This window comes from Bombus terrestris, chromosome 13 (assembly GCF_910591885.1).
Source record: "Bombus terrestris chromosome 13, iyBomTerr1.2, whole genome shotgun sequence".
NCBI classification, from domain to species: Eukaryota; Metazoa; Arthropoda; class Insecta; order Hymenoptera; family Apidae; genus Bombus; species Bombus terrestris.
This window is the reverse complement of record NC_063281.1, coordinates 292,502-317,291: the sequence shown is the minus strand read 5'-3', so window position 1 is coordinate 317,291 and position 24,790 is coordinate 292,502. Positions and strand designations below refer to the sequence as shown.

At 35.6% G+C, this 24,790-nt stretch overlaps 1 protein-coding gene and 1 long non-coding RNA gene across 5 annotated transcripts in view; one reads left to right on the top strand and one right to left on the bottom strand.

Annotated features, from left to right (window-relative positions):
* Positions 1-6,078: 6,078 nt before the first annotated feature.
* The window catches only part of LOC125386172, a 97,534-nt gene continuing 78,822 nt past the window's right edge, over positions 6,079-24,790 (bottom strand). The window contains exons 2-4 of one of the 4 annotated variants that reach the window (XR_007226082.1): positions 20,174-20,355; positions 18,582-18,679; positions 17,410-18,505 (exon numbers count right to left, since the gene is read on the bottom strand). The gene's annotated coding sequence lies outside the window, so the exon portion shown is untranslated. Of the gene's footprint in view, positions 6,191-17,409; positions 18,506-18,581; positions 18,680-20,173; positions 20,356-24,790 lie in introns of those variants that run through there. The other 3 variants (XR_007226084.1, XR_007226081.1, XR_007226083.1) reach the window with 3 other exon arrangements.
* Positions 14,548-16,837, top strand: LOC125386173. The gene is made up of 3 exons (XR_007226086.1): positions 14,548-15,350; positions 15,713-15,894; positions 16,640-16,837. It is a non-coding gene; the product is annotated as an uncharacterized LOC125386173 (long non-coding RNA).

Sequence of the window (24,790 nt, the reverse complement as noted above, 5' to 3'; positions counted from 1 at the left end):
GACTGACCTGAACAAAAAACCAGATCTTCTGGACTTTGCAGTTACCAGGGGACTAAACACAAACAGACTAAAAATAACACCCTACCTCGAGCTTAGCTCCGATCATACACCCATAATAATGCAATAAAACCGCCAAATGGCAAACTTTCAAAGAAATAATAGAAAGCAAAATAAACTGCAACATCCCGTTGAAAACTCCTGAACACATAGAACAGGACAGTAGCAACATTGACAGCAACTATTCAAGAAGCAGCAAGGACAACCACTACACCCGAATCAACCAGCAGACAAACAATAACAATTCCGCAAGAAATTCGAACTGTTTATGTTTCCTTGTGCTGCCTGGGCATAGAACATTGATGGTGTGGTGAATTTTTGTGGTCTAGGTTCTTGTTTGGTTATCTCTTTGGGTCTCAGTTTTGGATACTTATTATTATGTAGTGTTTTATAGGCTGAGCATCCTTTGCAGTTCGCAGGATGCTCTCCTTGACAGTGAATGCACTTCGCGGGGATTTCTGGTGATTTAGTGCATTGGTCAGTGGGGTGACTACCTGCACATTTTACGCACCAGAAATTATGATTGCAGTATTTCTGCGTGTGGCCGTACCTTTGGCACCTTTTGCATTGTACTATCTCTTTCTTTACAAGAGCTGGTTCGATCTTAACTATGGAGTTCATCAGCCGGTTGACGTTGTAGATTTCTTTGTTATTTTCTTTGTGTTTTATATCTATGAAAAATAGCGATAGTGGATTTTTTGTGATTCTATGTCTTATGTTGCTGATGTTAGTTACTTCGTGGCCGTGCTTTAACAATTCGAACTTTAGTTCGTCAAGATCGGCTGAGTGTTGGATGTTGCGTAGCACCGCACGAAATGATCTTTCTTGCATGAGCTGGAATGTGTGGAAGTTGGCATTCAGGGTTTTTAACAACTTCGTCAATTTTCTGTATGCGTCTGGGTTGGTCGGCAGGATTTTTACACTGTTGTTGCTGATTTTCAATTTATATTCCTCCTTGCCGATTTCTTTTTGAATTGTCTTTGTCATTGATTGAATGTCAATGACATCATCAATGAAGATTGGTGGGGGAAGGGGGGTTTGTGTAAGTTGTATATTTACCGCTGCGGTTGAGTCCAAGGGGGTTTTCAGCCTCCAGTATCGCGAACCTGTTGTCGGTGGTCATTTGGCTGACTGGCGGGTTGGTTTACCTCTTGCTCACATTAGTCTTGCTAGCTTCGAGTTTGCGTTTTTTCGTATGAGGGTCGTTTGCAAAGAGGGGTGTATTGCCCCTTTGCCACGGGGAAGAAGAGCGGCGTTGTTGTAACTAAGCTCCGTAGAGCCCGTTTGGGATGATTGGGCCATCGTCGATCTAGTTAATTCAATATGAAAAAACTGGTCGAGAGGCTGTGTGAACACTTGGCTAGGTTTGTTGGATTCGCTTTCGACAGATGAGCGTCACGTGTTGTTTTGTGAACTTCACAGGGCACTGGACACACGTCTGCACGCTTCGGTACTCACCAGCAAACTGAACTAATATAAATAAAATTATTTTAATAATAATTATTCTACCGAAGTACAAAATAAAAAGTTCTGTAACATTAAGTTGCTTGATTTAACCTTAATTACTAAATAAGCATGTGTCATACTGTTTTTCTAAAGTAAATACTTAAATATACAACAAAGTCTGTCTCACTGCCCCAAGGTCCGTCCTCTTAACGATGCCAACCAATAAACACTTTGTTGAGCGAACATCTAAAGCTATGCGCGGTCGCTACGAAGCTGCTTCACTGTTTCATACCTTACACTTCATTGTTTCCTACCTTAACGTAGAGTGTAGCTTACACAATACAAGTAAGCGAAGCAAGGTTAACCGCGTTTAAATTCACCGAATTTTGGGAAATAAAAAGACAAGGCGAAGATGACGGCGGTGGATCGAAGAATATTATAAGAAACAACTCCAATATAAAAATAGGTTAAATATGGCGTTTAAATTCGACTTTTACGATGATCCCGAAAATTAGTTCTTCTAACTATAAAATAAACTTAAACAATATATGGTAAAGTATAGGTAAAAATATGAAATTCAGAAATAGTATTCAAGTCACATCTCTATCACGCCAAATCGATCACTTCTTTTCATTTTTGTTCAAAATGAGATATGATGCGGTTTACGTGAAATTAGGAAGATGAATGAAGTTAAATCTTCGTTTCTAGAAACATGAGTCTTTGAATTTTGCCATCTCTATCAATTTTGGTAGAACTGGATTGTGCATTTGAATTTTTATTTCGAAAAGTATTTATCGTACTGAATAAACTATTTTTTGTTTTAACCGAGTAGAATCGCTTCGATCGAATAAATTCTTATTATGTTGAAAATGCTTTTTAAAATATTAAAAATTATAAACAAATTTTTCACCCCTCACCTCTAATTTCACGTGACCTGCACTATATCCTATTTTGAACAAAATTCGAGGCTGAGAAGAAAGAATGATCAATCTGGCTGAGAATGACAAGTAAATTGAATAAAGTATGCCCTACGTGATATGATTTATCTTGAGGTATGACCTGGATTAGATTTCATGTGAGGAAAAAATGGGAGCTTGAACTCATGTGACCTACTCGTAAGAGTAATGTTCTAAAATGTAAAATCCAAGCAATGAAATATCATTTATACGCGAAAGAAATTGTCACTATTTAGGTATAGCAGTGATATGTGTTTCGACCACTCGCGGAGAGATGCGATCGTGTGGAACCACGTCAACGGGAGTCGTAAATTTCCGTTACGATTAGACAATATGTGTATTGAAGAGCAAAAAGTATCGTGTAAAAAAGAAGAAATTCTGAATCAGTTGGCTGATTGGCAATATAATAATATCGCGTTTTGTCTCATTTTCATCAGAAAAATCTTACCAGTGTGTTCATGAAATTTTTATTCACTAAATATTTAACTTGAATAAATTTTATCTCGCCTCATCGATACGAAAGCGAAATATACGATTCAGTCAAGTGCTCAAAACAAAATCACGGGGCGGACATAATGGAAAAAAAAATAAACCGATGATATAAACAACAGTATCATTGTATCCTATCGGGATATCAAAACGGATATCAAAGCGGGAGACCAAAAGTGGTCATGAGGCCAGATAATATCTTGTCGGCAAATAAATAACATGCGTCTGTTCTAACGAAACACAACTTACCGCTACAAAGAGCAACTTTCAGTCCATTTTTATGGCTTTATATCTACGTCATGAAGTACAATAAATATAATCATGTTCTATTATTGAGTTCAATTAGTATTACAAAATATCTTGGTCTGCCGAACTTCATCCAGCTACGACCTACTAGCGAACCATAAGCAATTTGACGATCAATTTTTTCGATCAGCTATTTACAGGCCTCGCGAGGCAGCTTTGTACTGTCTCTATATAATTTAATAACTTGTGAGTTTATGAAAAAATAAGTTTAATGTTTCTTTTGATATTGCCTCTGACCGAAATTCTGGATCTTTCCTCTTACTGCATAACAATCAAACAAACGAAATGCCTTTCTATAATTTCATATCTTTCCTATTATTTTAGTATGAAGCTAATAGTGTAACTATTACCAAAAGACACTTAAAAATCTAGGATTTTCTGTACAGCAGATATGCGTCAAACTATGCATAGAAACACATTCCCTTAGTTAACCCTTTGTCCTACCCGCTAACTCCCGATTGCTCAGGCCACAATAAACAAGAAAGTCGGTCAGACGTCGAGCTATTTAGCTGTTTAGCTGTGTACTCCAACCTGCACGAAATGTATGCGACTTATGACATGTATTCGGCACAACGAAATGAATTGTGAAATAATAAACACATTTATGCACAACTAATACTTTTAAGATGTCTGGGAAGTAATTATGATCGATTTATCAGTGAACAAAAATGATTTAATATTTGAAAATGGACAATGTATCAGTAACAATTCGTAAATTAATACCTAATTTAAATTAATCATTGTTAATTAATGTTTTGAGAAAAATCGTAAAAAATTAGTAATCTTCAACTGTGTGATATTTCGAAACAATGAGATACATGTAACGCAACTCGATGTTGTTTCCTTACGTTTCTTATTTTTCGTACATACTTTACAAGCTCTTGTTGGATTTTTTTCAATGGTGTGGAATCTATATCTTTCGGAAAATGACCTCAATGTTGCTCATATGATCTCATTGTTATATCTGTGTTCGATAATTGCCCTCGTCTTTTATAATCTCGTATCGGTACGTTTTGTAATAATGTTTCGGCTATTTGAGGTTTATACTCGGTGTAATTCTGTTTCTTCTCCATATTGTTTTCTGTTGTACAGAATATCTGAATTAACAAGTGCCATATCAAATATGTAAAAAAAGATTTTTCGCTACCCTTTCAAATATTTCCTCTTAACAAGAAAGTACGCTAATATCTGATCTTGGCGATCAATAACCATCATTCCTCTGTTATAATGAATAATACATTTTGGCTTGAAAGAAGGGTTTAGTTGACTTCTGTTTTGTTCAGTCATTTCTACAGTTTCGTACCTTTGTAGAGATAAGAGATAATATGGATTTCTCGTTTATCCTTCCACTTCAACGCTAATATATCATTGCAGCTTCCTATCCTGCATTCCCCTTTTTTAAATTTTGCTTTAACAAAATCTTTCGGCATATTTTTTCTATTAAAACATACTGTCCCAACAACATTTGTTCAATTTTTAACTAAAATTAAAAACAGTTTCGGCGAAGAATACCAATTACCTATATACAAAGTGTGTCCTTTATATAGTATTGACTTTGATAACTCTATGCCAACACTTTCACATGCACTATAACCAAGATGTGTTTTATCATTACCTGAATATATTGTAAAATCATAGCAATATCCCGATGTTGACTAGCACAGTTTATAAAATTTTCTCTCGAACTTTGTCTTCTTCAAAGGATTAAATTGTTTATAAAACATGCGTCCCTTAAATTTCATTAACGATTCATCGATCGCAATGTTCTCTTTCATTGCGTATATTTCTTTAAATTTTTTATTAAAATATTCATTTCGTCAGTCGTATCGTTATTTACAAAATGGAAAAACTCAGTGCTCTGCAAAAATCTTTTCAGTGGCATAGTTTTCCTGAATATCAGTGTTTCTACAATGGCTCTTTTAGACCAGTTTATCTGAATTTTTGGTTTTTTAACTTGAGCCATTATTATGCCTAATGCAAAGTATATTTTGATTTCATTACAATTTACATGGATCCAAGTCTCATCAATTTTCTTTCTTTATTTTCATTGATTTGCTTGTCCTACGTAGCGATTCGTTTCCGTGACAATATTATCCCAAAACACATTGTCAAACATTATATAAAAAATGTCTAACTCTTTTTTACTTCCACCGATCTAAAATTGCTGATCTTATGCCAAGAGTCTGTATATACTTCCAGATTTTTGGCTTGTTATTTTCTTCTCTCCAAATCCATTGCTTCGATAACTGATGATTGATCATCGTCGGTGTTCAATGATTAATTTTCTTGGACATTTTCGTACAGCAAACACAATATCGCTACCGTCACTATCGTTATAAAGAAGGATCTACCGAATCACTATCCATAATAGTAATACACTTCTCACTACTACCATCAATATTAGATTTTTTTACTATCATGATACGTATAAGGGTTGTCTAATTCTTTCAGAGAATTATAATGCAAACGTGTGAACATAACGAAGAATTACACATAGCTAAAGTAAGAAAATATTGAGAGCAACTGAACCACGAGTCTGACTCGTACGGTTTATGTTTGTCCCAAATGAATTACCACGAGCCAGGCTCGTACTTATTGTTTTGGCCCAAATTTCTTACCACGAGTCTCACTCGTTGTTGTAGAACAAGGCGTTAAATGCGGTAGTTTACTAAAACACGAAAAAGGCGATTTCTTCATGGTGAAATTCAAAGATACGTTCGACCGTTCAGTCTTTCTGAATCGTGGATCACGCATGATGTTCGAATTAAGTACAAGCAACGAAAGTTCGTCTTCTGCGTTTTATGTGATTTTAAACTCACCATCCGGATAGGTCGAATTGATTTCAGCGATGACGTCCACTTTGGATGGCATTGATCCGACAAGAATCCTGTCTTCCGGAGCTTCCTTTAGCTCTAGTTTGATTTCTGTCACGTCTCCTAAAAAAACGAAAACGATATGATATATGTACGGGGTATCAAAAATTATTTGTCATGACTCTGGAAGATGATTCTACACTTCCGGATCGATGGAAATCTGTTAAAAAACTGGATCGCGAAAATTAACTAGAGCATGATTTTCATGGTCAAACTTTTTTATTCCATTGTATGGTAGTCATTACTAGGAACGAATGTCTGAAAGGAACCCGCGAGTCGCAAATAAATCATCTTCTTAGAAAAAATATTTAAAGCTTCATTCATCATTAAACTGGTCTTATTTATTTTAAAGTTGGATATGGCACAAAATAACGTCGGTGTTGGAATCTACTTACTATTGAACTATGATATCTATCATTTAAAATATTAAACTGACTTTATTTACATGTTACAGTCAGATATGGAATAAATCAAGCCTGTCTAAGTTATTATTATTACATTATTATTATTATATTAAACCCGCGAACGGTTTTCAAGTGCGAAGAACGAAAGAACGATTTACTATATTCTTCCCGTTCAACGAGTCAGGTCGATAGAAGTAAACAGAACATTAGGGTGAAAATGCAAGATGAATATGAAGAAGTAAATAGCATATACGATAAATATAAGGGAATACAGATATTTGCTGGCTATTTATTACAGCAAAGTGCAGAGCGACATAGCAGAAAGATCGTGATAGGGCAAATTGTGAGCGCAGGCACAAATCTCCTTTACGAGATTATGCGTACAACGCCACTTGCGCCCATTAGCCAACACTAAAAGGCTATTTGGGATAGTCTGGATCAGTATGAACAACGTCAAGTGCGACGAACTATTAACAGGCGAGGATAATGGAAATACGTCAGCGTAAAATTACTCGCCTTTGGAAAATACTCTGCAAACATAGAAATATTTGTTCGATGCTTTGTGCTATTGATGAATGGTGGTAATTATTCTTTGGCACGAGAAATATGTCTGCAATTGACAAGAATTAATAGAGGATCGCTGCATCGAGTTCCAGATCGTCATGATTTCCAAAAGGTTCAGCGATCCACAATTGTGACACTAATATCTTACTCGACACTCCTCGTGTCCATTAGCGTAAGGAAGAGCACGTTATCGTTTATGGACGTATGTACCCTTTAATGTGTTTGCGAAGAATATCTCGTCAAATGGGGATTTTACACGAATCAGCGAGGAGAATAATACGTAAAGAAGGTCTATGTCTTTATATGGTTGACCGTGTGCAAGAACCACGTAGAATGGATTACGTACCGACGTATTTGTCTCCGATAATCCCTTCACAAGACGACAAGAACGTTGTGGATGGAATAAGTGTTATCAGCCACGGCATAGGAAGGAGTAATAATTGAACTGAATAGGAGTAGAACTGAAATAATAACAACCAATAAAAAATTTGGACTTTAATAAGAAACCACGTGGAAATGAGTACAACGCAGTATATGTATGTGTTTAATGGAACATGTATGTTGTTCTAGAGTTTATTTATTTGTCTGTAATGTTCAATATCGTGGATAATTGTTTAAATTCCTTTGTGCTCTCTGCAAAATATATACAGACTTGTGCTAAATATCTAACAACGCCTATCATTTTTAGAATCGTGTCGGTATAATTATAATAGCTTGTCGTTATAGCGCTGGAAAATTTTGTAATATCGTATTATGTTGTATGACAGAACTATCTCAAAAATAATTCTCATTGCCAATTTTTATACAAAAAATAACAATTCATAAAGCAGTGTCAACTTACTTTCCGCTGCTAGCGTATATACACGGTAAGGGTACAAGTAATAACATCAAGATTTGAAACTTTCATTTTCAGATCTAGCCTGAGGAAATAAACTGAAGCGTTCATGAAACGTCGGAACAAAGTTGCAACGTACTAATAATAACACGATTGAAGCACGTATATTTTTAATTCTGAATTAAGAAGAATGTATTTCATAGTATATCTATGGCATGAAAATATACCATGACATTGTTTCAACTCTCCAATTCCTATGCGTACCTATAAGTATCATCTTTTTTTTATTTTATGAGATAAGTAAGTTAATAATCTGTGTAACGGATATACAAGTTATTGCTACGCACCCTTATATTCCAATAAAGCGCTTTTTTCAAATCGTAAATTTCATTTCTACAGTATAAACTTTTAGTAGTCATATAAGGATATTATTAAACTATGTGAAATTTAAATATTTAGACCTATTGAATTAGTACTTAAATGCTATAATAGGTACAACGATATACCAATACTTTTTGTAGCCACTGTAGATTCGAATGCATTCTAGTTTGGTATCAATTTCAATACCCATTTCCAATTGTTTCGTTTATTTCCCAATTGTTTTCAGCTGCTTTTTAAAAAAAGTACGTATTTTATGTTGCCTGATTAGTTTTCCCGTTACAGTGTCAAGAAAATGATAGATATAAATTATGTTTTGAATTTACATCATTGTACAAAGTCCATAAAACATATTTATATGTACAATCATTACGGATGGAGAATATCTTCCTACATCCACACTCCTGAAACTCTTTTTCATAAAACATCTAAAAAACAGAAGTGCCTTTTAGCCTAAATATCCCCTGTTTAAGCTCTACCTACGCTGACAACTGTTAGCGGATAACATATGTAGACTGTCCGCAAACAGTGCTTCCAAATGGGGACCAACATCGCCCCAGTTTCTTCACGTACGCCCGAGCTCGGAATCTCAAGAACATTCTTAGTGCTCACATTTAATTAATGTCTTCAACTGTACCTTTGAGTGAGATCGCTTTATGGAGCATATTATATATCTTTTAATTTGCTTAAAGAGAAGGAGAAAACTATTAAACGATTCTGAAAACCTAAGTTTTATAAAATTGCACAGAATGCACATAATATGAAAAAATATGTGAAGTATATAAAGCGTAATGTTTCTCATAATACATGGTAAGTAAAGCAATTTATTGCTGAATCGATATTTTTTAATTATATTCTCAAAATTATAAGTTTGTATAGGAACCCGCAATCTAGCTATGAGTATGGAAAAATCTTCTCACAGACATAAATCTAGAAGACGCTCCTGGAATTACACTCCTGGTTAAAGAGGTAACCCAGGTGGTCTATCCTTAAATTCTCAATGACGCGTGCAAATTTTTTCGTCTCTAACGTATAATATCAAAACATTAGGAGCTCAAAATATGCGTTTCGTTGAAAATAATTAAAAATATTGAGGATTAGTGTGTAACAAAAAAATTGTTTTATTTTAAGAACAAAATAATAGCAAACTCTGTTAATATGTTTAGAAATTGCTCAGTAGTTCATGATCTATCAACGAGTAAAATTAAACAACTCTGAAAAAAAAGGAAATTCTTGAACTAAAAGTGCAACAGTTATCAGTAGCAAAAATATCGAAAGTAATAAGATGAAGTCGTAGAGTAATACACAATTTCATAAAAAATGTTGAAGATTATAGCAAAAAGAAAAGTACTGGTCGGCCGTCATCGTTATTCGATCGTGATAAGCGAGCAATTTTACGTGTAGCTTCCAACTCACAGTTAACAACGAAGCAAATAATGAAAAAATCTAGCGTTAGTGCCAGTGTTTCAAGTGTTCGTCGAGTTCTACTATCTTGCAAAGATATTAAGAGGCTAAAATTGAAAAAGAAACCTTCGTTAACAACGAAACACAAAGCAGAACGTTTACGCTTTGCAAAAGAAAGAATGCATTGGAAAAAGAAATGGAGAAGGATAGTAATTTCAGATGAAAAAAATTCAACTTGGATGGTCCTGATGGGTTAAAATATTATTTTCATGACATAAGAAAAGAGACAATGTCAGCAATTTGACGACAAATGGGAGGGCAGCGTGATGGTTTGGCCGGCATCGGTTATTTCGGCAAAACAAGTGTCAAGATCATCGTTGAGAGAATGAATAGTGTCCGATACATAAATTTAATCAAAGAACAAATAAATAATCATGCAGAACGCATTTCTGAACCTGATTACATCTTTCAACAAGATAATGCACCTGTACACACATCAAGATTGGTCCAATCACACTTTAATGAAAATAATATATCTATTTTGGCGTGGCCTGCACGCTCCCCGGAACTTAATATTATTGAAAATTTCTGGGTAGAACTCGTTCACGGCGTATACGCGAACGGAAAGCAGTATCAACACGTACAAGAATTAAAAAATGCAATTGTACGCGAATGGGATACGTTAAGTCAAAATTTCTTCCAGAAACTATATAAATCGATAGCAAATCGTACAATAGAAATAATAGAAAATAAAGTCGGATGTACCCATTATTAAACTAGTATATATGTTTGATAAGTAATTATTGTTAGTTACAATCTATATTGATTATTATTTTCTTATTGCACATGCGTTATCATTTCATTCTTAAGATAAAAAAATTTTATTTTTGTTACACACTAAACCGTATAATATTTTTAATTATTTTTAACGAACCGCATATTCTGAGGTCATAATGTTTTAATATTATACGTTACAGACGAAAAACTTTGCACCCGTCATTGAGAAATTAAAGATAGCATATCTAGGCTATCTCTTTGACGAAGAGTGTAGGAATTCTGTAAAGATATCGGAAAGCGATATCGAAATTTTATTACAAAAAGTTGGCTCAAAAATGGGGAGAAATGCAAGAATCGTATTCGAAATACTTCTCTGCGAACTTTCATTTTGCGGAAGCAATTTGTCATCTTCGGATTTCTTCCGACAACGTGAACTAGGTTTTTATCTGCGGACTCTCTTCGGACTTAAATTTTGTATTCCGTTATCTGCAGATTTTTTATGAAAGACAGATGCGGATTGTATGCGGCACATGTCTGAGCCAATTGTCTGTCAGTTTAAACGATATTTTAAACGATGCGAAAAACAAAACTGCGATCGAGGCGACCGCCGCGTCATGTGGACACCGGAGAGCACCGTTTCCCAGAAAATTTGAAGGAATTAATTCTTTCCCATACGCAAATGCAGAACAAATGATAAACTCACGACCTATCTCACCATGAAATTTTCGGATTTTTATATTACATGCTTATATAGTATATTATGCTTATATGCTACTTAGCTGGGGAATTATGCTTCACGGATAGAACATCACAAAAAGACTAACTGTGTAACTAACACATTTGTTAAAAGGCAGTATAGTGAAATCGGGTTGAAAATTCTTTTAGAATTAATCCTTTTAGAAACAAAAATTTGACACTACTCTTAGTCCTCGTATTGCCAGTGCGTCAAAACCGAACATCTAGGTAATATTTTACATCTATTGAACTTTTGGACGTTCGCAGGGAGACGCGATCTCGAAGAAACGCACCAACGGGAGTCGTAAATTCCCGTTACGATTTGACTAATCGACGCCACGAATCGTTCGATTCCTTATTTCTCGTGGAATAATAAGGGTGCTTGATCGAATATAACGCTGCTATTAACAGGTTATTATATATTGATGAATGATCCAACAACTTCAGTGTGATACAAGATTGAATATTTGAAATGACAACTCCGAATGAGTACGACCTGAGACTCCTTTCGTGTTGACGACGGTGATGACATATCTTCTGTCGATTGACTGTCTTCGACTTGTAGATTCTTCCTGTTCCTTGCACTGCCCTCTGACTCGAGTTGATGTAGACTAACTGGTGAGCTTAACTGTTACTTGAATGTTACTGTGGAACAAGTCCAGAGAGCAAGTAGAAGAATTTGAGTTGACCCTCCTAATGCCGTAGAAGAAGTATAGAGATGAAGTGACTGCTCTGTAATCTAGAGCACAAATCTAGAGGGATGAAGTGATTCTGTCGTGATGAGAACAAATGAAGTTCGTTCTTGTGTGATTACGGAGGAAAGCTCGGAGTGGGTATCTATATATACTCAATTCTGCAACTGCCTCTTAATGAGAATATATGTATTTATGTTCTGGTATGAATTCGATTTAACTTATTTTAAATCCTAACATTCCAGCTAGCAATCCGTACAACCTGGCTGAGCGTCCTCACATGACACGATTTTACAGCTCAAATCGTATCAACTTTTATTAATCAGAGTTACAAAGCCTCTACTAACATTTCCCCGATTTCACATTGGCTTCATTCACAAAGTTTTAAACTCCTGCGTTTCGCTGACCTAGTATCAGGCACGTCCGTACATGTTTTCCGTACATCTCTAAATATCTAGAGACCCTGATTTCGCAGCAAGTTTATCCTTTTAAACAATAATCCTAGCGGCTTTCTGATCTCGTGCGAAGTCCATTCCGCATACCTGTTAATATATTGAAACCGTATTTCATAAAATACTTCCATACATTGCATTAAATACTTCCATAAAATACTGGCTTGTCGGCCTCTCGTGCTGCTCAAAGTGCTCGTAACATATTATATATCTAATAATATCATTTTTTAATATTTAAAAACTAATAATACTAGCAAGTGTTTGTTTTGGGATATTACGTGGACATATTGCATGTTGATACATATTGTGAGTGTACTAAAAAAATATCGTACAAAAGATTTGTAATTACTATAATAAAACTATCAATCAATGTTTTTACATACATTTCAAAATAACGTCCTGAAACCCGTTGCTTTATGTCAATAGAGATAAGAATTAACGCTTTTTTGATTGTATCATAATCTGAAGTATAAGAATTGGAGGACTAAAGATAATAACTATTCCCTTGCTTTGCATTTATAAACTTATCGTTACGTAACACATTTTCATCTTCCTTATGCAAATTGTTGCACAAAATAAATTTGCTTGATTAACAAACTTAAATTATTCAATTATATTGTCATGTTATTGATTTCGCGCAACATTCGTGTCAATGTTGCACTTACACGTTGCGCCAACGTTTCATGAACATTGCATTCTATTTCTTCAGGACAGATCTGGAATTTTTTTCAATACATTTTACCATCGTGAAAGCTTAAAATTTAATATTATTTTTATAAAAAAGTTCTTCCAATAAATATAGCATATTCCATTAAGAGAATCATATCGTGCTATATTTAAAAAGATGGATTAAAAAAGAATGAAACTACATTAAATTCTGATCCTATAAAAGTGCTAAAATACACATATAAAGAACCAAAGTATAGACGAAATTAAAGGTTAATAGCTACAAAAAGAATCATAACAGAATTTTTATTGCAAGTAGTCCTTGAGCTTTGCATTAAAATCTATCATGTATTCTATTATGGGAGTATTCTAGTCTAGAAATTTGAAAAAATCGAAAATTTTTTTATATTTTCAAAGCTTAGACATTCGGGAGTATGTTCCCAAAGGGATTTTTCAAAATTCCAATTGTTTACCGAGTTACAATGATTTTGGTAACGTGGCAAGTAAACTGATTCGACTGAAACAAATTTAACAATAAACGGTAGATGTTGCGAATGCATGAAAGTTTGTCTTTTTTTTTATACATGGGGAAATCCTGATGGACACCCCCCTCCCCCCGCTCTTGAAAGCGGCGGGATAGTGACGGACTATACCGACTAAAATCTCACGGTGAACCGCCCAACGCTCAGCTGGGATGCCCCAAGACCTCTTTCGAATTGTTGCCGGAGCACTCCCGCAGGGAGGGCTCGCCTTGCGAGCCTATGGGGGCTGGCAAACCCACGTTCCCGCAGCCAGGGGGACCATCGGGACAAGCGTCCCGCTTATGTGAGTCCCTATGTACACCGCATGGAAGGTTGCCGGCGGAGAGAGGCGGCCACACTCTCTCCAAGGGGCCTTGGGTAGTAGCGCACCCACGATCCTGATGCCAAGGATGGGACCGTCGGGGAAAGTTCAGGGTTTGGAGGCGTCCTGTAAGCCCCGCTTACGTGAGTCCCATCTGGAACTGCCGAGCTCGGTTAACAGGACGCCGGGCCGGTAGTGACGTGGCCTTTCATCCACACGATAGTCCCACCAGCGACTTAGGCTGGTACCACGGGCGGGTCGAGTTACAGCCCGGAGGGAGTAGCGACCCCTCTGCTCTACCAAATACCAATGCTCCATACCAAATAATGGGTATGGACTCGTGGTGGCAGTGGTTGATGGCCAAGATGCTGGCAAGAGGGCCGATTTAAGGTGGAGGCTCCACCGAATGGCCTACGGCGTGTGAGCAGCGTCCCACCTGCACCCGTACCGTACCCGGTAGACGGTAGGGCTTAGAAAGGGCCCCGTTCGACCTGAGACGAGCGACAGCCCCTGCAGGCCTAGCTAATCCAGGAAGCAGGGCACTGTGTGCCTTGCGCGACGGTTGGGCGTTTACCCAACCCCAAGTGGTCCAGGGGACCCGGGTGCTGTATGGATATATATCTGCGGAAAGTACCCGTTACCAAAAAAACGGCATAAATATTAACGGAGCACTCCTGCGTCTTCTCCTGCCTGAAGGAGTCGTTCCTTGGTTAGTTTGGGCATTGAGAGGGACCACCCCTCTCAACGCTATCCTCTGGGCCGTCGAGAATGAAAGTTTGTCTGCAAATACCTTATTAGAACGATGCTTGGCTTCTAAAACTCAGAATAATAAGGAATAGCCAAATTCTTTGATATGGACTTTTGTTCCGAAACACATTCTTACAGGAACGCGGAATTCAAGCATTGAAATTGCTACTTTTGTCGCTGTTAGTATTTCTAATGAAGGTTGTATACCCATTTTAAAAATATTGGACGTTATGGGAATCACGATTGGTCCAGTAGCTATGCGTTTGTCACGTAAAAAAAGAAACTCTCTTGATGATACAAAAAACTTTATTTCTCAAGAGTCCAAGACCCTTGGGTACCACTTGCAATGTTCAAGTATCGGCTCACAGTTCAGACTGACTTGGTCGTCAATATTCGGAGTTTATATACTAACCAAGGACAACGGAAATGATGGTGGGGATATTGTTTTTGGAAATTTTTTACCAGGACGGCGATGTGTCGACTGTTTGGAGGATGTTTAGAGGTGATCGCCTAAAGTGACGTCAGTGTAGAAGATTTTGAGGTTACACGTTCGCTGTCAAACGGGACGAAACTCGGATCTAACGTTCTGAAATCCGAGCATCGAATGCTTCAAAGGAAGCCAGGACTGCTCGTCTACACGAAAGAACTTTAGAGAATGAAAATTTTGAAGTGGAGGAAGTGGAATGAACTCCATTGTATGGAGCAGAAATCGCCGCTTGAAAATATGTAAGTATACCGTACCATTATATCAGTAAAACTCCCTGAAACTTTACTCAAAACTTTAAACGCGTTTTTCTCGAAACTACCTTTTTCAAGCTGGCGTGCATGATATCTCAAGTTCTACTGAACCGATTTATTTGAAATTTTGTGCGAACCTTCTCTATACATCCCTCTATGTCGCCTAGCAGATTAAAGTCACAAATTTTAATTTTTACTATTTTTAAAAAATTTGAAACTGTTAAAAAAACGTGAAAAACATTTTTTTTCAAACGGCCGAAATTTTATAAAAAATTTTTTTTTATTTCTCCGAGATAGAAGCGATAGCAACATCTTTACTGATTAAGAATCCGTTGGATTTTTTGTTTCAGATGATCAGAAGGGTTAGAACTATGCACGTGTGACATCAATCACACTTCAATCTACATCAGAGATAACACATCGACCCCCGAGCTTCGGACTCCTTTGGACACATCACCACCTTATTATCATAACCTACACCAAGGCTGTGACGCACCTTAGTCCACATGCGGTTCAGTGTCATTCTATTCTTGTAAGTGCTAAATTTATAATAAAGTTCAATAAAAGAAAATTAATAGTTGGGTTACAACTCAGTCTTCTTTTCTCTTACAATCCAAGTGTCAATTTTACGTTACACACGCCTTTTTTTTGGACCACACACTTCACCAGCCGATAACTTTTTGAATACTGCATTATTTTTAATTTTTTATTTTATTTTATTTTATTTTTTAATATTCTTAATATATAAATAAACGAATGATAAATAAGTGGATAGTAAAAATATTCTTCGCTTTTTTTTTACCGACCTCGAAAAAAAGCCCGAAATTCGAGTCTCTAGACTAGAATACCCCCTTACTGCGTATGACGTAACATTGCTAAAGATACAGTGGTACATAATGGACTAATATTTTTGTACATAAATTTTACTGCTGTAGATGGTTTATAATTATTGAGATATGTATAATTTTGTGTGCTAGACTAGATTGCCCGCGTAGCAGTGACACACGTATGTGAATATGAGTGTATGGAAGTATGTGTGTGCACAGCGTCTCGAGAAACAGATAAATGTAACTGTTCTGTTGGCAGTGTGATATGGAAGATGGTGAGACACAGAGAGTGCTGAGACGCGTGCACATGTATATCGACGAAGATCCTGGAAATCGTTTATTAAATAAACCGAAAACTATTTTAATATGAATTCTGGGTGTAACCTTAGTGTTCCTTTACTTAGATTTCGGCGATTAAGATCCACAATTCTCAACAATAATAAATGTCAGTTTTTAGAATTCTCCAAAGAAAACCGCCAAGCAAGTGTTACAACCGGCACGTTTCAAATCCGATGGACTGTTGATGGAGATAAAGATGCGGCGGCACTCGGCGACAATGTATAGCGCCGAAATGCCTAATGAGCCATCAATATCCCAACGGTTCTTCCACCGAATGTTCTAGAAGAAGGCGTGCGTGCGTCGCGGACGCCTAACAAACGCGTAGATAGTGGGGATATTGAGAAGTGACAAAGAAGGGAAAAGAAACAGATCTGATCTAAAGTCAAATTGTAAGAGCTTCAGTCTTCGAAAGTCACGGCTGGAGTTCAGAAGTAAATCGTAATTAGTGTAAACCAAGTGCTCAACAATAAATTCTCTTTTTATTTTTTTATACATTTTATTTTTCTTTTCATCTGAGATTTCCTTTTTTTTTTATTTTACGTGACACAAGAAAGATTCATTTTAGTCATAAAGCGGAAACGAAAGTAAAATATGCAGAGTTATAAATATTCAACCCGATGAATTTAATGCGATAAATTTTTACCTTAATTATACAGTATGTACCACGCACCTGTGAAACAATAAGGCATCATGTAATTACGCAACCCTGTAATAATAAAACATAGAAAAGAACTATATTAGACAAAATTCAGTGATTTTGTGTTTGGTAAATGATAGTGTTTAATGTGTGTTTAGTGATAAATGGTAAAATGATAGTGTTTTAAAGATTTTAAATTATCTGTAAGCTAAAATAGCTAACATAATCTAACCTATGCTTTTATAAATAAAACTCTAAATTTTGCCATAAAATGCTTAGTTTTAAGAACGTTTAAATTTTAATTTCACCAAATGTAATACAGGAAAAATGAGAAAAATACAAACACACGAGTATTGCCTTGCATTTTCCCTTATTTCTCATATGCAAACTCTCACAAAAGTGAAACTGAAATATCTTTTAAACAAATCACTCTTTGACCTAAATGTCTTGTAGATTAGGCATATAAAAAAGTTTATAGTTCTATTTACAAAAATGTAACTGATCTTAAGATATTCAAAACGCCACCACTTTTCGAATGAACACACCGAAGGAGAATTGCGAACACATAATAGAATTCTTTTCTATCCTTTATTGTTTCAGGATCATAACTTGTGTAAGTGGTGTGGGATATCCTGTATATTAACATATAATTAATCAATTGTAGTTTTAATATTGATTTAATTTATTGTCCTCTAGTTTTTAGTCTTTTTGTTTTCTTACTTTTTATTTAATTCGATGCGATATTATAGTGAATCATGACTCCATCCAAGTACGTAACTGTCTTCCTTAGTTAAAATGTTTTATGTAGCATTTTCCATTTCTTAAGATATGTTAAAATATTTAAAGGATTGTTTGCCTCTAAAGTAATATTGTCTGGACAGATTTCTATGAAATTGTCGCGTAAAATAAAAAAAAGAAATTTAAAAAAAAAGAAACTTTATTTTTTTTCGTTTATACACTTAATAATACACTTATAATACACTTCTGAGCTCTAGGCGTGACTGTTCAAGACTGAAACTCTTACAATTTGACTTTCGGTGGGATCTGTTTCTTTTTTCTTTGTCACCCCTCAATATTCCCACTACGCTGTAGGCGTACGTGACCGTTGCCAGGCACCCCTTCTTCTAGAACATTCGGTGGAAGGACCGTTGGGATATCGATGACTCATTAGGCACGATGACTTCGGCGATATACATTGTCGCCAAGGCGCCCACATCTTTATTTCCATCATTGGCCCATCAGATTTGAAGGGCGCCGGTCGTGACACACGACACGTCATGTATGTATATATAGAGGAAGAAAACACCACCCACAAATTGAGTAGATTAGTAAAGATGTAACTTAAAAATTTCAGTTTCACTTCCATTGGAACTCATCCTTTATATTTGTAAATTTCATATATATGTATATACATACCACTGTGAATGGCATTCTAAACCTTTTCGACATACAGAGTGGCATATTCTTCAGATCGATTTCTTTTCTCCACACTGACGATCTACTTTTACGTTTCTCTGAAACAGCAAGGAAATATATAATAAATATAAAGAAGCTTATACAAAAGATTTGTACATCATATAAAATAACTGACTATTGTGCTTAATAATTTATTTATTTTTTGATGGAGTGTACAAAGTGTCTTTGGTATCAGAAACTACCACAAAATATACAGAAACTGATTTTTCTTATTTTTCCACTGAGTCGTATATTAGTTTTAATGTTTTTATGAATTCTACTGCTAATGATCGTTATCAAGACTATTTCTAATAGTCCGGTTAAAATAGACATCTCAATAACAAAAATTCCGACAGAACTAAATTTTGGTAGATCCTTGGGTATATCTGTAGAAATAAAGTGCCAAAAATCCCTATTGATTCCATGTGTGCTAAAAAAGTTATTCAAGGTCAAAGTCAAAATTTTCGGATTTTTTAAATTTTTCTCGAAAACGGTAAGTTTTATCGAAAATATAGCCCAGACAAAAATTGTAGATCATAAAATTATCTACAAAAATGTTCCTCATACCTTTTTCCTTAAGAACCACCATTCCTAAGATATCGCCATTCTAAAAGTTGAAGGAGTTACATTCTGCATGATATGTACATATTTCCACACCACCTATGAGGTAGTGTACTTGGCGCTTTTTTTAACGTGGTTTCCTCGGTAAGCCTATTCCACGATCTGTTATGACGGAGATTCATGGCTAATATTTGTACAAACTAACTTCAAATGCTCCAAATTATGACGTTTGTTTTCAAGAATGATTTGCTCCAAAAAATATGACAATGAATCTGTGATATCGTTGTTTATATTCTCGAACATTCTACTCGGTAGGGGGTACATAGTATTATCAAACACACAAGATTGAATATCGTCACGAATAATTGCTGCCGCGGCTTTCAAAATTTTTAACCGTTCTTCTTTTTCATTCAAGTTTTTTTTATCAGACTAGGCTTGACTTAAAATGTCTTGGTAATTGTCGACGAAACAAATAAATGTTAATTTTTCCGGCTTTTCTGTAATAATAATTCTATTACCATACTTTACTTTCAATCGTATTTTTGTAGTTCTGTTATCTAAAGCTACATTTTTACTAACATTCTTTAGTTCATCCAACGTAAACTGGCAATCATCACTACTTTATATAAACTTATAAATTTCCTTCATCGCAAAGTTTGCTGCCCCATCTTGAGAACGGCCTACTCTACCGCCAGTATTAGGTCTCAGGAAAGATTTGTAACAATTGTCATGATACTTAGCCTCGGCAGCAATTAAATCATACTCAAAATTAATGCGTGCAGTAACAGCTTTTGATACGTCATCAGAACGATCCTGAGCTACTGTCAAAACGGATTCTTTGAATGATAGTGTAACAGCGTTATAAATTTCTTGTCGACGATGCAGCGATTTTTTTTCAACCTCTTCATCCGCTTATGGCCACAAAATAAGCAATATTTTTTGAAACAAAAGTCGGATTCACTTACTCGTGCTCTAGTACAAGGTGGACTTACTTTTGATGTACTAGCTTGTTCATCCTCATGTTGTCTTTTGATAGCAGCAATTGAACTTTTCCGGATGTATGATTTTCGGCAATCCACGTGAACTGTTACAGACTTTGCACTTCTCAGATAATCAACAAACTCATCGCCTCTTTCGATACTTGCATCGATCAAAGTTTTCATTCCACGACTAACTGTAACAGTTTCACCTTTCGTCAAAAATTTATTGCAAATAAAGCACAATTGTGACATTTTTTAAAAATATTAATGGGTACAAACTGTAATAGTAGACACTAGCAATAAATACATGTATTCACTCGAAAGAAATGTTCAACACTAAAAGTATTTCACTTAAGCCACTTCAGAAAAGCAGGTATATGAGCGTCGCCACGTGGACAATAGAACTTTAACTTTTAGAATGGCAATATCTTAGGAATGGTGATTCTTAGGAAAAAAAGTATGAGGAACATTTTTGTAGATAATTTTACGATCTACAATTTTTGTCTGAACTATATTTTCGGTAAAACTTACCGTTTTCAAGAAAAATTAAAAAAATCCGAAAGTTTTGACTTTGACCTTGAATAATTCTTTTAGGCCGCATGGAATCAATAGGGATTTTTGGCACTTTATTTCTACTGGTGTACTCAAGGAATCTACCAAAATTTACCTCTGTCGGAAATTTTGTTCTTTGACCACTATTTTTATGTCTATTTTGACCGGACTATAATGTTATATGCGAGTACATGAAATAAAAACCTTTTATGAAGTAGGCCAGAAATAGCAAACATATTTTCATATTTGTCTATGACAAGTGTTAAAAAGACTTGGAGGGAAGAAATAAACACCTAGCGACTTTTTTTTACGTAGTATTACGTATGTTATACAAAACCTTTTGAAATTTCATTAATATTGTAATGACATCTAACTATCATACTTGTATTGATAAAATTTTAAATGACTATAAAAATGTACGCAGAAGTTACGAATTATATTTAATATAAGTACATACATGTTTCAGAGAGATGACAAAAGTATTTAAACAGACAACAATCCACAATGTAAATAAATCTCAGTATTTAGTGACACGGTCTTTAATATTTATTATAGGCTTCAGATGATGATTCATAATGTATATCAACTTTTTACTAAATACGTATAAGTTCATAGTAAATGTCTTGGAACTTCTATATATATCTTCAGATTTTGGGTTCAAATTTTTTCAATAGAATCATTGCAATCACATCTCATTATGGTACAGTGAAATTTCAAAATGTTTCATATAACACGCACCATATACATCTGAAAGCTTTTTATGGCAGGTGTACGAATACTTTTTATACAGATCTCGGAAAAGAAGAAAGGTATCTAAGTTTGACATGTATACTTTCCTTCTTTCTTTTTTATGTACATTTGCTGACTTCTCCGAAACGGCGTGATCAATCGGGATGATTCTCTTTCCATCTTGTACGGCATCTTATTCGGTTGGTCCAGTTAGATTAATTTTCTCGATTTTGTCATCATGAACTATTCTCTTTTTTTCGCAAAAATCCGTTTCTTTTTTTGCTTAAAATAAATTTTTATTTATATTCATCGATTACTTCGATTTGGGTTATTTGTTGGACCTTGTGACAATGAAAATCTTGTTACGTTGGCTCTGTAATATCGATCATTTCACTAAGAAATTTGAAATAAACGATTTTTTGCTAAGAAAATATTACAGACTTCGAAGAACACCAAAAAGTATGAAACAATTTCTATTTTATTTGTATTTTATTTAGAAATGTATGCATCAAAGGTTAGATTACCGATTTTGTAACTCAACAATGTGTTAAATATATAGCAACCTTTTGCAAGGTGGAGCAAAATTAAAAATACTTCTAATATATAATCTATTTCCATTTCTAATTGCATAAAATAACTAACGATTGGATCTTAAATTAGTGACAAGCTTTTTGTATATATAATTCATATATGTTAATACAGTAAGCATAATTTGTATCCGCATGGATACAAGCGACGTATTTCAATTCGTACACTAATTTTAAAATAATCTTAAAATATAATCTTAAAATATCAATAAACAAATGATAAAAAAAATTGATAGTAAAAATATTTTTTGTTTTGTTTGTACAGAGCTTCAAAAACCGCCCGAAATTAATGCCTCTAGACTCGAATACTCCGTTAAAGTGGAATGACTTTGTATTTAGGGTCTCTTCAACGAGTTTTACTGCGTTTTTCGGATCTTCGTTTGTTGTGGGTGATGTATATATTGGGGGCGGTTTGTCTCCATTTGAGACATGGGGGCTATGATGTCAGTGGATTCTTTCTTGGAGAAGCTGGTGGCCTGTCTGCTGGGATATGTCTGGTTGCTGGAGATATGGGCCTCTCCTGTGTTGTCCATTTCGCTGGGCTGCACCTGGGACGTTGAGGGCTTCGTTGATGATGGTATACCTCTCGGTCCATTCTCTATTCTCTTTCAAATTTGTGATTTCCCGTCCTGAGAGGTCATATGTCCACTTGGTTTAATTTCTAGGTTTTTGTTGTTTTTCCTTATCAGTTCTAAAGTAGAGTTTGGTTTTGTAGATTCTTTTATTGTTTTTATTTGAGGGTCTTACTCTGTCTGAGATATGCTGGATTCTTGTGATTGTAATACGTAGAATCTATTATTCGTTGGTATTGCTGATAATAGGGAGCTTTCTGCCGAATTCATGATTTCGTTTCTTTTTATTCGCGTCTCCTGTTGTGCTCTCTTCTTTGCTTTTACTTCCTTGGATGTTTTCTGCCCTTTTGTTCCTGTTTCACCACGTTCGACGGGGGGTTAAGTTCCCACGTCTTTTGGCAGCCTTGTGTTGCTAAGAAAGTTCTTGGTCGATTTTTTCAATAGTACTTTTCTCTAGGTTACTCTGTTTATGGGAGGTTTCGATTCACTGCGTTGAGCACCACCTGCGTTCAGCGAAACGATTGCGTATAGAGCGATATAATCGTTGACTGAAATAAATAGTTTTTCTATTTACCTTTGATGCGGAAAGAAAAAAGAAAGAAGAAAAAATAGAATACTTAGAGAAGAAACATAAGTGTGTGCAATAATGAGAATGGTATATAATATGTGGCGTAATAGTCGTGTAATGCCAAAACATTTTTTTCTCTCGATGCTTAGGTTATAGATTATTAAAAGTTGATTGTTAAAGAAAGTAAAGTAGATTAGTAAATAAAAAAAAATTAGTAAATAAAAAAAAAAGAAAAAGGAAAGCCAACACCACACGGAGTTCCCAGGCGGTCACCCATCCAAGTACTATCCGTGCCCAGCGCTGCTTAACTTTCGTGATCGGACGAGAACGAGTGCTTTTTTTTTTTTTTATCTCTGTTTATTTGTTCCAGGTTATTTACATATTTTTTTACATCATTTTTTTCCAGAATAAACGCTGAATTCTAATTGTAGGGTGGTACAGGCAAGAGTACCGATACGCGGCGGTACGACGTAGCCATGCATTATTACATTCTTTTCTCTTTTTTTTTTTTTTTTTTTTAAGATTATTATTGTTAAATAAAATAAAATTAAGCCGCTGTTGCGCTGTGCCTATGTACGATATTTGAATTTATGTCCTGAAAGCCTGGACGCAAAAACAGGACAGTTCGCTAGCCTATGAGGGAGGGGCTGGGAGGGGATGGACTGGGAGGGGTGTTCTGTGGGATTAGTATAATATTTGTTTATCTATTTACATATTTACATATTTACACTTTTATTCGGTGAGCGTTGCCGTTCTATGGCTCTTTATCTTGTTGTTTTTCTTATGGGTTCCGTATCCACCAATATTTTTTTGTGTCTTTTCTGTGTTTGCCTTCTGTATCCTTTTGGGGGAGGGCCATGTTGTATCTCCACCTAGTGTCTGCCGTGCGGCCATCTAGGTTTTCCTCGTATTGAATAGATTTCATTCCTATTTTCCTTTGCATATGATAAATTATGGGTATGTTGTTTTGGTCTTGGAGATAGTTTCTTTCATCTAGGTATAGAAAGGCTTCGGGGGGGATGTAGCCTGTTAACAGAGTGTTTTTGAAGTATGCGTCGTTTGGGTATAAGCAGCCGAAGATTAGGCTGTTTTCTTTGATCTTCGCGGCTTGCGAGAAGTGATTTCTCGTTAGTTTTAGGATGTGACAGTCGATGCGGTGGATGTTGGCTAAGTCGTATATTTTTTTGTTTTTTACGTATTTTCTGTATCCGCTGTGTTCTGATCTGTAAATGCTCAGGCAAGCTCTGATGCATTTTCTTTCAAATATGCGAATTTTTTCCATTATTGACGCAGGTATGTTGTACCATATTGGGCAGCCGTAGGTTATAATGGGTCTTATTAGCGATTGGTAGCACATGATTTTTACTTTGCTATCGAGGAGTCTGGAGTAAAACAGCCTTTTTGTATTCCAAAAAGCTTTGCTGGCTTTGGAGAGTTGGATTTCGATGTGTTGCTTATAATTTAGTTTTTCATCTATGTTTATTCCTAGGTATTTTACGCAGTTTTTGTGTGGTATGAGGTTCTCTTCGTTTGCTTTTTCTTTTAGGCGGAATTTCCTGACTTGTTCCCTTTCTGCTGGGCCGATTTTGCTTGTTCTGGGTCTGAATAGTATGGTTTCGCA